Below are 13,025 nucleotides of genomic sequence, written 5' to 3'. Positions count from 1 at the left end.
CTGGGGCTTCTCAATAGTGCCCCACCTGGGGCTTGCTACATCCGCACTGGGGCTTCTCAAATGCCCCCTTTCTGGGGCTGGGGTCTAAGCACCCCATAAGCTGCACCCTCACTGGCGCCGGGGCCCCCACACCACTGTGGGTCCCTTTATGAAGATACTGCGCCTGCTCTGGTGCTGGGGTCCTCACACTTCATTGTAAGTCCCCAATGAGGCCTCCTCCAACCCCTTATAGCCTCACCCAAACCACTGCTGTGATAAACAACCACAAAACAAACACAAACCTCTTGGCCACAACTTAACTCATTGCTCAAGCCTCCGGAGCTGCCATCTATAAAACTCTGCTCCAGCAGTACCTGTGGGTCTCGCTGCTTCTCGCATCCCTACTCCAGGAGCTCCTGCCTCTCTGGCTGCTGGCAGGGAACTGCCAGCCTGGCCTCAGCCCTGGGCTTTATAACAGCCAGCCTCTGCCTCCTACAGGCAGCTGACTGCTGGCAGGGGGGGGGAGCTGACCGCTGGCAGGGGTGGGTCATCTGCTCCCTCCAGTTGCCCTGGCAACCCACAGGTGGGCTCCTATTCCCCGCTAGGGCTCCCTATGCACTGCCAGAGCTTTTCCTCTGGCAGTTTCTGCCCTCTAGGAGCAGGGCACCTCAGTGCTCTGTGAGAAAACAGAACAGTTTTTTATGCATTCTTATAATAGACGATGATTTTTTGGGGAGTGCAACAGGGGGCCATCACAAGGCTGGTCCCAAAGTCAGCCTGCCCACCTGTCTAGGGCAGTCTGCCATGTCTCAGCTGCCACGTCTTGCTATTTTAAAACCAATATAAAAATATAGGAGGCTGTCCATTAAGTGCTTCGATGCCTAGGGCATTATACCCAGCTCTGGCCATCCCCATACCTCGCAGATGGCATCCAAATTCAATACTAGGTCAGAGGCCCACACTCACCATTATTATTCCCCTAACTCCTTTGCTGAGCTGCATTTGGCCTCAGGCCCAACCTTGGCCTCAGGCACCCAGAGACTAACCTTGGCCACTATACCCCCTCAATGAGTCCATAAACTGCTCCCTGAACTCTTTGGGGCTGGCCTGTGCACAGTTCTTCAGGCCACTCCTGCAGCCCTTCCAGCCTGTCTACACAAACCCTGCTCTGCACCCATTCAGCGCAGTCCTTCAGGTCACCCGCACACCCTACTCTGCACGGCCTACTTCTTTTGCTACACCCCTTCACTGAGGCTGTTTCCACCCTACTCACTGGGGCCATTGGGGTCTTATACCCATGGGGCTCAGGTGCTCGTAAATGTGCCTGTCCCCTTTCTGTCCCTACTACTGGGTTACCCACCAGGTTGTAGGGGCTGACGCTATAAGGCACCTCATACTCACCTTTTACTAGGGAAGCAACAGGTGTGGCATTTTCTGGGACCAGGTAGCCCACCACACCATCCTACCCTAGTAGGGTGTAGTTTTCAGTCATTTTCCAGGACCAGGAGCCTCCAGCCATCCTCATAGCTCCTGCCCTGTACCTCCAAAATGTTGTGAGCAGGAGCACCAGCCAGGCAATGTTCTCCCTACAGCTGCAGCTAGCAAACTGTTGGCTCCCTTCCTCAGGCCTGCTCTTATTGCTAGCAGCAGAGCCCTCTTCCCCAATCAGGCAATTCCCTGCTGGCCATGCGACTTCTGATTGGGGAGTGCAGCAACCTTCAGGGTACTCTGCTGCTTGGTCTCACCCCTTACCCTTGGTCTTGCAGGCACCAAAGGTGCTCTGCCACAGGGAGTTTTTTTTGTTATAACCCATATAGTTGGAAGAAGAAAGTTAGAGAAGATTTTGGACATACTCTGCTCTTCCTCAGGTCTTAGAGGGTGCAGATAGAAGTGCAGGTCCTTGCTGTAACTGAGAATGCTTTGCAGGAAGTGTTCTGAGTCACAATGATCCCCCAGATCAAACAAAAGCTCACTGTTGGTTCTAGGGGGGAAGAGGAATCTAGCTGTGAGCTGGTTTCCCCTAACAATGGCACCTCCACTCTGCAAGCCCATGTTGCTTTCAAAATAGGAGAGGGGGAAAGGGAGCAGAGGGAGCTTATTCTAGGGGTTCCCCAGCCAGCACAGGAGGATGGGGTGAGAGAATTTGACGGCTCCAACGCACCCACCACCCTCCAGCAGGGGCTGAAAACCCCGGAGTGAACTCTGTCCACTCCCTTTCCCTCCCTCCCACTCTGAAAACTGACAAACTGGGAGGCAGTGCAGACAAGTTACAGAAGATGCTCTGTTTTGAAACATCTACATCTGACCCCTCATGTAATGAAGGTTCAGATTTTCACTCTATTGGCCATTTTGAAGTAATCTGCGGCCACGTATTTGTGTTTGGTCACAGCTATCGATAGCGTCCTGTGGCCAAATCAGGTGAAAATTCTTACTCCTATCTGCACCCAGAATGGAAGCAGACACAGCTTGAACTAAATAGAAGATAAAACAATGTATTATTATATATGTAAATAAGAACAGTCATAAGAGCTGTGAAATGCTACAAAAGAAGAGCCAGTAGGATAGGTAAACTAATTATCTAATTAGTGGAACAGCATGGCCAGTCAAAAAGGAAAAGGTCATTTTTTCCTGTTGAGGGCAGGGACGTTTAGTAACTGGTTGAACCTTAAAAACTATTGCCTGCCTGTACTGCATGTTTTATATTGTCCACCAAGGTAGTGATTTTCTGTCCACTGGAGTGTTTTCTGAAGGTGTTTTGTAGATTTCCTTTGAACATGAGGATTGAAGTCAGAGGGAAGTTGGTTGTTTCATGAAAAGAATTCTCCTACTGGTGTTCGTGTGTTAATGTCCAATAAAACAGTTGTAAGGTTCCTTCCAGCTCCTAACAAGTATGCCACTATGAAAATGAATCACACACCAATACTGAGAGGTACTGAGAGGTAGTTGAGATACAGATGCATACCTACCTCTGCTCTTTTACTATTCTCCCCTGAACCTGCATGTGGGATGACAGGAGGCTGGCGCTGCCAATACAGTGCAAGAAGCACATCTATGCAGCCCACCATGAGCTTACAAAGTGAGCAACCAGACCATGTAATGCTACCAGCTTGACTGAAGTTATCAGGGGTGATAAGTTTAGGTGAAGATGTGGGTGCCATTGAATGGTACGACCTATACAAGCCTGCCAGCTGTACTGGGTAGATACTGCTGTTGCTAACTAGCACTAAAGTATGTGTCGCTGCATCTTCCCTATTATTGCTAGCCATGCTAACTGCATTTATGGTAATTCAGTTGGGTCTACCCTCACTAAGACCATATATTTGCTTGCTGTGCAGATGTACCAGAAGAGCTGGTCCTGATTGACACATATGTATTTAAAAAGGGAATTAGGATTTATTTCCTTTCCATACCTAATATCTATGCTCTAATTTCACTGCCAAAATATCTGTTTAGTTTAGCTATATTCTCTTTACCACACTGCTCTTCCCAGTTTATAAGTTGGGTGGAATTTCTGATGGCTTTGCTGGCTTTTTCCTACTGGCCAACATCCTGTGTTTGTAAAGTATCCACGGTAATCTAATTCATCTAAGAATGTTTGTTTTACTGTAATTTTGTGTTTCTAGCATCATTGTGACATTGGAAAATGATTAATGTAACTGGCCAGAAGCCTGGGATGCTTTAGCATGAGAAATGCAGACTACAGAAGAAAAATATTTTTGCTTTTCTTCAGTTTGGTGGTTTCTTCTCCCTCACCCCCACCTTCCACCCCCTCTCAAGCATCTGAACTTGCAATCTACTTTTGCTGTCAGTCTTTAGTTGAAGAAGCAGCAGCTCTACTGCATCACGTGTTTTTGATAGGAAACAAAATCTCCATCCTTATGTTAACTAGCTATTTTCCCTTCAGCAGAGAGAGAAACAAAATATGTATGATGAATAATAGGGCTGCATGAAACAACGCCATTTTATTTTGATTTTCGTTTTGCCATTTTGAAGGGACAGTGTTTTGTTTAATTTCGAAGCACTGCTCTGTTACATTGCATCAAAACTGTTTTACTCTTTTGATGCGTTTCGATGTTTCACTCGTAGGCTATAATAGGAAATCATGAAAGTGTCTAAAAAATTGTCATTTCATGCCTGATTTAGATGAAACTTGCAGGAATGGTAGCCCCTTCTGAGGGCATGAAGTCTGCCAAGTTTCAAGGAGATAGATGCAGAGGTTTCTGTGAAACAGCATCTCCAACAGTTGAAAGGAAAACTAGTATCACTTGCCAGCAGCAGCAGCCTCCTATCAGCCCACACACAGATCCAAGGGCCCGCGCCCCTGGAAGGATCCTGGCACAGACCTTCAGCCCTTCTGGGGGTGCAGGCCCCCAAATACATGTGCGGGATGACAGCAGGTTGCTGCTGCCGCCTGGGGCAGCGGCAGCAGCAATCTTCCCGGCACCAGGCACAGTCTGCACCTAGCCCCGGTCCCAGGTGGCAGCAGCAGCCTCATGTCATCTCACGTGCAGATCTGGGGACCCACAGCCCCAGGAGGGCTGTGGGGCTCTGCCAGAGTCCTCCTGTGGGTGCTGGCCCCCAGATCTCCATGCAAGATAACAGGAGGCTGCTACTGCTGGCTGGGACTGGTGCTGGGCACAGCACATGCCAAGTGCCAGGAAAATTGCTGCTGCCACTGGCCTAAGCCAGCAGGGACAGTATGCTGTCATCCCATGCATAGATCTGGAGGCCTGAGCTCCCTGGGAGGGCTGTACTAGACTCCTCCCTAGGGGTGCAGGCCCCCAGATCTGTGTGTGGGATGACAGCAGGCTGCTGCTGCCAACTGGGATCGGCACTGAAGCCAAGCAAGCCCGGCTTTGAAACTCGAAATGTTTAAAAAATTTTCAAACATAGAGTGCTCTCGTTTAGTTTCAAAAAACTGTTTTGAAGCTTTTTGTTTGATTTTGATGTTTCGAGCTCAAAACTCATCACAACAACTTCAAAATGAAACACCTGGTCAAATTTTGAAGAACCCTAATGAATATGTAAGCAATAGCAATTCATAAACCAGGTTACAAGCAGTGGTTCACTTAATCAGACCCTGTCCAAACACCAACTCAAACTGATCCTGAATCTCTTAAGGTTCTTCTCAGCTTGGGTAACTTAGTCCAATTTTATTCTATCAACAGTGTGCTGTACCTCATGAAAACCCTACCTACTCCAAGTTGCTGATGTCCTGCAATTGAAAAGCAGTTTAAAATCTGCCAAGAGCACAGATTAATGTGCAACTGTGTGTGGAACTTACAAAAAGGAATAAATGCAACATTCTTTTTTAGGAGTAAGAAATCACCAATCCTTTTCCTTCTTTTAGAATTAAACTTCACTGCCTGCTCTACTACAGTTCTCCTTACAATGAGCCTTTGGGGTTCATGAAAGCCAAGACCCACTTTTTGCCAGCTGTAGAACCCTGTGGGGGGTTTTTGGGGGGTTTTTTTTTTAGTAAACCCCATAAAAATTAGCCAGTTCTGTTTGTTAGTATTGCAGCAGAGGAGATGGGATGCAGTGGCAGTCTGGCTGTTGTAACATTATGGGTGTTGGCAGATGTGCAGCTCCCTGCTGTAACTCATGGCACTTTGCAGGAACTGCAATTAGTAATGGTGATTCTCTGGACCCAACAGACATTCGCTGTTGGATCCAGGGGAATTGAGCTGCAGTTTAAAGTGGCTGTGTGTCTGCAGCGAATCTCCTAGCCCTGTCCCTCTTCCTCCCCAGCTCTGGTGCCATCTTCAGAATGGGAGCGGGGAGGGGGGCAGAGAGAGCTTGGTCTGGAGTTGTCCCAGCCTGCACTAGAGAGTGGGGTGGACTGATTGCAGCCTCCATACCTCAGGAGGGGACTCCAATCCACCTGCCCCACTGTCCAGCACAGGCTGGGCAAACCCCTGATGGAACTCCCTCCCCTCCCATTCTGAAGACAGCACCAGGAGCATGGCTGTGTAAGGCCAGCTCTTCTCCTGGCACACACTAGCAGATGTTAATGAAGGCATTCCACTTTGGAGTGCCTTCATCTGAACCAGTGTTCAGCCTGTAGCATGATCGGGCATTTTTAAACCCACACTGTAGCCATGCATTTCTGTACTTGTATGGCTGTACAGAGATTCAAGGGCCTGGTTGTGCAACAAACCATCACTTCTGTCAGCACCCTTAGTATTATTTCATAACTCAGATTTTAAAAGCACATAAAACAGCAGAAGTGTAAATGGGTGTAATCATTTGCTCATAAAGAGTAACACAAGGCTAATATGGTTCTAGCTAACATTATTTGTTAGATAGTCGTCATTGTGTTGGAAGAAGAAATGCAAGTTAGTCCTGTTGAGAAATATTACTTGTTCCATTATATTGCCATTTAATCAAAGAAAATCTCTCTCTCAAGCTGTTCAAAAATTCTTAAAATGTAAGCAATGACTTAAGAATCCTCCAGATCCCATAAGTGTCTCGACCTTCTTCATTAGTGAATGTTGTGAGAGGTGAGAAATTAGTTTTTTTTCCATACCTACAGCTTCTCTACTAACACTTTAAAGGAGAAAAATTTGTTTGGATTTTTGGAAAAACTACCACTAGGAGGAAGTGGTTCTCAGAATACCATCTTATGTCATGTATCCTCATCAGCAAGTCAAATGGTAACAAGCCTCTTATTACATATCAAAGCTATATGTGAATTGAAAGAACAAAACAATATGCACTATAAATATTAAATCAGTGATTCAGTTCTCTGTCCCCCCCTCCTCCAATTCCATAAGTTTAACTACAACAGCCCCAGAAGTCCAAAACATTGGATTATTTCCTAGATTCACACCCAGCAGTACCGATCGCCTTATGCACCCACTCATGCCATTATATGATAAAATCTCTATGATGAAGTGCTGTGGAAAGAATTGAATTGCAGACTGAGGTGCTATAGCAAGAAACCAAGATGATCAACACTGAACAACTCTATAAAGTGACTTCCACCTTGTACTAGGAAGAAACAAGTGAAGTGTACTTGAAATGAGAGCTTTATATAAAGACACATTTCCCATTCCAGAGTGATTCAGTAGATGAGGTGTAAATCTTCAAACTGAACTGTAGTGATGTCATCTCTCACTTCTAAGTACTTTATAACAAGACCTTGGCAACGTAGGTAATGATGTTATTGTATTTTAAGTAAACCAATATTGTTTGAACAGTTATCATAGGCCTTCCTGCTGCAAGCTAAATGGATTTACCAGCAGATCCTCCTAAAGTTCAAAAGATATAATTTGTAACATGAGGCATATGTCAATAAATAGCTGAACCACGTGCTTCTGCACTGTTTCCCCTTTACGTGAATAATCAGATGATTGCTACCTTAGCAACACTAAACAAATCAATTGTTTTCTGCTATGATTAAAGCAAAACTAGCTCTTTATCTCACTTGCATATAAATCATGGACACATGGCTCTGTTTATAAGATGACTTCTCAGCATTCCAATATTTCAAAAGAAAAGAAAAGCACAAATTAATGTTCCTAACTCAGCAAAGTTTTCCCTGGTCATCCTGTTGCTCAGAATCAGACCCAGCCTTAGGAAAAATAGTACCCTGGGTGAATCGGGAGGAGGTGCAGCTCTGGTGTGTATTACAATTCAGGCAGCTAAGGGAGTTAATGGTCCATTAATGACCCATTGTTCTTTACTTTACAAGTGTTAACAATCATCTGTCATGTAATTAAGCTGCCTAAATAGGGAATACCAGAGCTGCACCTTGCGGTTCCACCCCCATCTCTGCCTACAGAGATGTACCACACCACTGGTGCCCTCCTGACCAGGGCACCTGGGGCACCCACACCACTCACCGCTAATGCTGGCTCTGCTCAGACTAGATAGCCCAGGCAGCTCAGACAGGTTAATAAACTCAGGTTGCATTATACTGAGGTTAAGGTGAATTCTACAGTCTGGGAGTCTCTTCAGACAATGCCAAAAAATGGAAGTTATGAAAGTAGCAATTGATCACTTCAATGTTGATTCAGCATCTCCCTTTCAGCAGTCCTCTACATTACTCCTTTACCTCTTACGTAACTCTAGAGAGTGCAGAGATCCACTTCATTCCACCCACCAGCAGACAGGTTTTATTGGATGTCTTAAGCAACAGAAGCATCTCATTTGTACACTCCAAAGCTTGGTGAATTTTACTTTAGTCATCTCGATCAATATTACATAAGAAGTATGATAGGCAGGGCCAGGGCTTCAGGATTTTCTCCCATTAACCACCCCGTTTGCCTTTAGAAGAATATATCTCTAAACTGCATTCAAGTCAACAACTTTCTGATTGATACAGGGTAATAATTGGGAAGGTTACTTAATTTGTTTTGACAATCATTGAACATTTCTATGCAAGTTTTTGGTGAGCCAAATAGCAACTGCTATTTGTTTAGGGATGCCAAAGATATTCTTTCTTCAATAATAGTTTCTTGTTAATCTTAAATTAATGAAAACTCAAAGTAGTAATAAAAAACCACATAGCTCTGCCAGCTCAAAGGTCTCATCTAATCTCCAATTTATTTTCAAAAAGCATCTTAAATGTAAAATGGATTAAAGAAACATAAAAATAACCTTTTAAGCAACACAAATCATTAACAGAAAGCAAGTTGATTTAAAACAAATGTAATTTAAAAGAGGCTGAGTTTCATTTGTCAAAAGCTTTGTCAAGAACTTTACAGTGCAGAAATCACTGTTGCCTACAATAGCTGATTAAGACAGCAAGACCCAAAAGCTGCATTCCATACACCTTAGATTTTTTTGCTATAATCCTATAAGCGTGTATAAGGGGTAATCAGCAATATCTTAACTACAATGGTTGGCAATGTTTTCTGGTGGCAAGCCAAAATGACCCAGTTTGGATCTGAAGGCAGCTAGGCAAAGACCTAACTGTTGCTATCATTTCTCCGTCACCCAGCCACAGCCCAGGCAAAGCCCCCTGCCACCAAATAGTGCTAAATAGGGCTGTGCAAGGCTTCTACTGTGTTTCAGATCCGGAGAAGCTTTGGACACTTTGGTGTCCAAAGCAGCATGCCTGGATTGAAGCACTGGCTTCTGTAGGCTTTCTGAAGCAGTTCAGAAGCTCCAAACCACTTCAGAAAAGCTTTAGAGCTGCTTCAGAGATCCAGCCATAGGGTATAATGGGGAATCAATGAAATATCTATAACGTTGTTGTTTTTGTCTGATTTGGATGAAATTTGCAGGGGTAGTAGCCTCTGATGAGAGCAGGAAGTCTGCCAAGTTTCAAGAAGGTCAGTGCAGGGGTTCAGGGGGAACTGCGCCCCAAATTCTTGGAAAGCAAAGCTTGTGTCACATCTATGTGTTACAACACAGGGGGGTGAAAACTGTAGGAGTGGTGGCCCCTACTGAGGCCATGAAGCCTGCCAAGTTACAAGAAGATAGGTAAAGGGATTTGGGGGGAACCGCACCTCAAGCTGCTGACAGGCAAAACTCGTGACATAGGTGACACTGTGTATGTTAAGAGACAGCAAGGTGAAAGCTGCAGGGATAGTAGCCCCTGCTGTGGCCATGAAGCGTGACAGCTGTGGAGGAGTGGTGTGCAGGGCTTCTGGGTTCTGGGGCCCTGCACCCCTAGCTGCTGACAGGTAAAACTTGTGACATGGGTGCTTGCACAACTGACTGTCTGTCTTGGGGGGAACTACTGCAGGCCTGGCTGCTAAGCTACTGTTACCAGTTACCAATTAATAATGATTCACTGAGGGACCAGCTCAATACACAATTGCTAGCTAATATAGTCAGTTAATTAGCAACAATTAACACCTATAAAACCCCACACTAAGGAGAGGAAAGAATAAATACAGGTAATTAACTGTCCCAAGACACAGACAGTTAGTTGCACAAGCACCCATGTCATGAGTTTTATCTGTCAGCAGCTAGAGGTGCAGGGCCCCAGAACCCAGAAGCCCTGCACTGATCTCCTCGATAGCTGGCAGGCTTTGTGGCCACAGCAGAGGCTATCATCCCTGAAGCTTTCACCCTGCTGCGCCTTAACACACACGGTGACACCCATGTCACAAGTTTTGCCTGTCAGCAGCTTGTGGTGCAGTTCCCCCCAAACCCCTGCACTGATCTTCTTGAAACTCGGTAGGCTTTGTGGCCTCTCCAGAGGCTACCATTCCTGCAGTTTTCACCTCCCTGTGTTGTAACACATATATGTGACATGAGTTTTGCTTTCAAGAATTTCAGGTGCAGTTCCTCCTAAACCCCTGCACTAATCCTCTTGAAACTTGGCAGGCTTCACACTCTTAGCAGATGCTACCATCTCTACACGTTTCAGCCAAATCAGACAAAAAATAAAGTTATTGATATCTCATTCATTCTCCATTATACCCTATGGCTAGATCTCTGAGGTGGTTCCAAAACTTCAGAACCACTTCAGTCAGATCAAAGTGGAAGGTGCAGTTCCTCCTAAACCCCTGCACTAATCCTCTTGAAACTTGGCAGGCTTCACACTCTTAGCAGATGCTACCATCTCTACACGTTTCAGCCAAATCAGACAAAAAATAAAGTTATTGATATCTCATTCATTCTCCATTATACCCTATGGCTAGATCTCTGAGGTGGTTCCAAAACTTCAGAACCACTTCAGTCAGATCAAAGTGGAAACCCAGTCTGGAGGTCTGGATCGGATCCCTGGCATCTGAAGCGGCTGGATCTGAAGCCGGAGTGAATAGCTGCCTACTCACACAGGCCTAGTGCTAAAGTCCCTCACCTCTGGAGGCTAAATCCATTGGTGGCCCAGGTTGGATCCCGGAGTCATAGGTTGCCATCCCTTGTTAAGGGTAATTCACCAGTGTATATCACTGAGATTGTCAGCAGTATTTTCTATCACTGTGTTCATGAAACAACATTTCTGTTACTTCTTATGGCTGTTACCCTCCTCTCTTATATCAATCATCATATTATTTAGAGTATTTCATTGGCATGTATGCATTATTCCACCATGGTCTAGTAGAAACAGCAAGAACTTTATCCAAGACTTTTTATATGGGCAGCCTAAAACATGTTGTTTAAAACCCAAATAAGTGTTTACAAACAAGCAATAAAGCAGAATGAGCCTACTTTTACCCAACAGATTTGCTCTTTGAAAGTTTTCAGCAGAAAAAGACCCATGTTTTCTGACCAACTCCAAGTCACATTCATCTACCTTGCTTTCCCAGTACTTCACATGTTACATTCATTAATTATAAAGTGAATACAGTAACTGAAAGACACCAGAAACAAGAAACAGGAGATGTTCTCATATTCATTAAATAGCTTCAGCTCAAATCCCATTTTAAAGTGGCCAGGAGAAGAGAAGACTAAAGATTATGGACCTTATTTTCCTATTATATGGGTGTAACGTACATATAATTCCATTGACTTCAGTAAAAGTAATGCCTGATCTAATTATTTTTGGCATGAAACAGAACAAAATACCAATTTTTTGAAACTGCAACCCCCTCCTCCCCCCCTCCAGTTTTGACATAAGCTAAAGGATTTATCATTTAATAACATTCAAAAATTAAAATTATATCAGAAGACAGCAGAGTTAAAGGATAACACATCATTATGATTTACCTGTGAATGTATTGCCTGTACACAAATGTATGCAGCTTTTGAAACATTTCTACTGCAGAAATAAGTCAGAAGACAAGTCAGATACCATCATGCATGTGTCATTGAACAATAATTCTAAAAGTGTTCCTAAAAAAAGCCATAAATCATTCTACTTCATGTCATGACCCAAAGGCATGATTTTGTGTGTGCTTCGGCACCAGAATTATCCCTGCCAAGTTGCAGAGCATTGCACGGGAGTGTTTCCTGTTGCAGAGGAAAACCCCGGTGCAGGGATGAGTTTCCCGCCTTTTCTGCAGCTTCTTTTTCAGGGTGCATTGCTCATGTTGCAAGAGGAATGCACGGTGCAAAAGAGTTCCCGCCACCGGTGTGCAAATTCATTCCCCGTGAGTGGCTAGTGCTAAATTATTCCCACGTGGTGGCTAGCGATTGGCCTGTTAGCCGTATAAGAGACTTGAGCAGTTTCCGCCCAAGCCGAAGAGGACTCCACATCCATCTTGTGGGGACTCTGGGTACACGGCAGGGTAATAGAAACCCTGTGTGAGATCCAGAGGAGCCTGGCGGCCTGATCCATCGCCCACCTCTTCCCATCTTCGAGCGCGACTTTTATAAGACGTATCTACGATTCTCATTTTGGTGGCTTGTTCACCCAGAGCATCCGGAGCTCTGCACCATGGAGCCTAGCAACCTCCACGAGACCGTCTGTGTTGTCTGTCTGTAACCGCAACTCAATCAAGTTTTCCAGCCTACACCACTGCCATCTCGGTGTAAGTAAACAATCTTTAAAATTACCGATACGTGTTTGTGCCTAATTCCAGCTCGACGGCCTTCCCTCTCCGACCCGGCGTGCCCGGGCTGCTGGCCACAGCCCGCGTGCAGCGCGGAAAAGGGCTCGGGTCGCTCCCGGCCCGCACACTTCAAAGAGAACAGAAAGAAATATTCCGTTGAATATAGACCTCACAGAGGTCTTGGAATGAGATGATGTGGTTTCTACATGTCAAACTAGCTGGCATCTGTTTTGAGAATGGAGCTAAAGAAACTATCCCAAATATTTTCATAATCTAAAGGCAGTATCTGCATTGTTAGGTGGTCCTGTTGATGGGGTTAAGCTGCGGGAAATCTTGTAATGAATCAGTTCTACCCACATCTCTTGATGGTCTTCCTCTTCATCAAGGGACTGTTTCCTGTAATATGCTCGTATGGACATGCTCTGCAAGCCCTAAGATCTTATGAAATTTAGTGAGCGATGAAGACCCTCAAAATCATGCAGGAAGTGCTCAGCACAATGTGGAATTGGGTTTGTTGTTGTTTTTTTAAATGGAACCCTGGACCTTGATTTGCTCAAGTTGCAGGAGTTGTTGAGCTGATAGTTTTGATGAGATGCCTAATGGAGCATAGGTTTACATTTTATTCCATGAAAAACTAATGGCTTAACACAA

The sequence above is a fragment of the Alligator sinensis genome, unplaced genomic scaffold (assembly GCF_000455745.1).
Source record: "Alligator sinensis unplaced genomic scaffold, ASM45574v1 scaffold373_1, whole genome shotgun sequence".
NCBI lineage: Eukaryota > Metazoa > Chordata > Crocodylia > Alligatoridae > Alligator > Alligator sinensis.
This window is presented reverse-complemented; position numbering follows the sequence as displayed.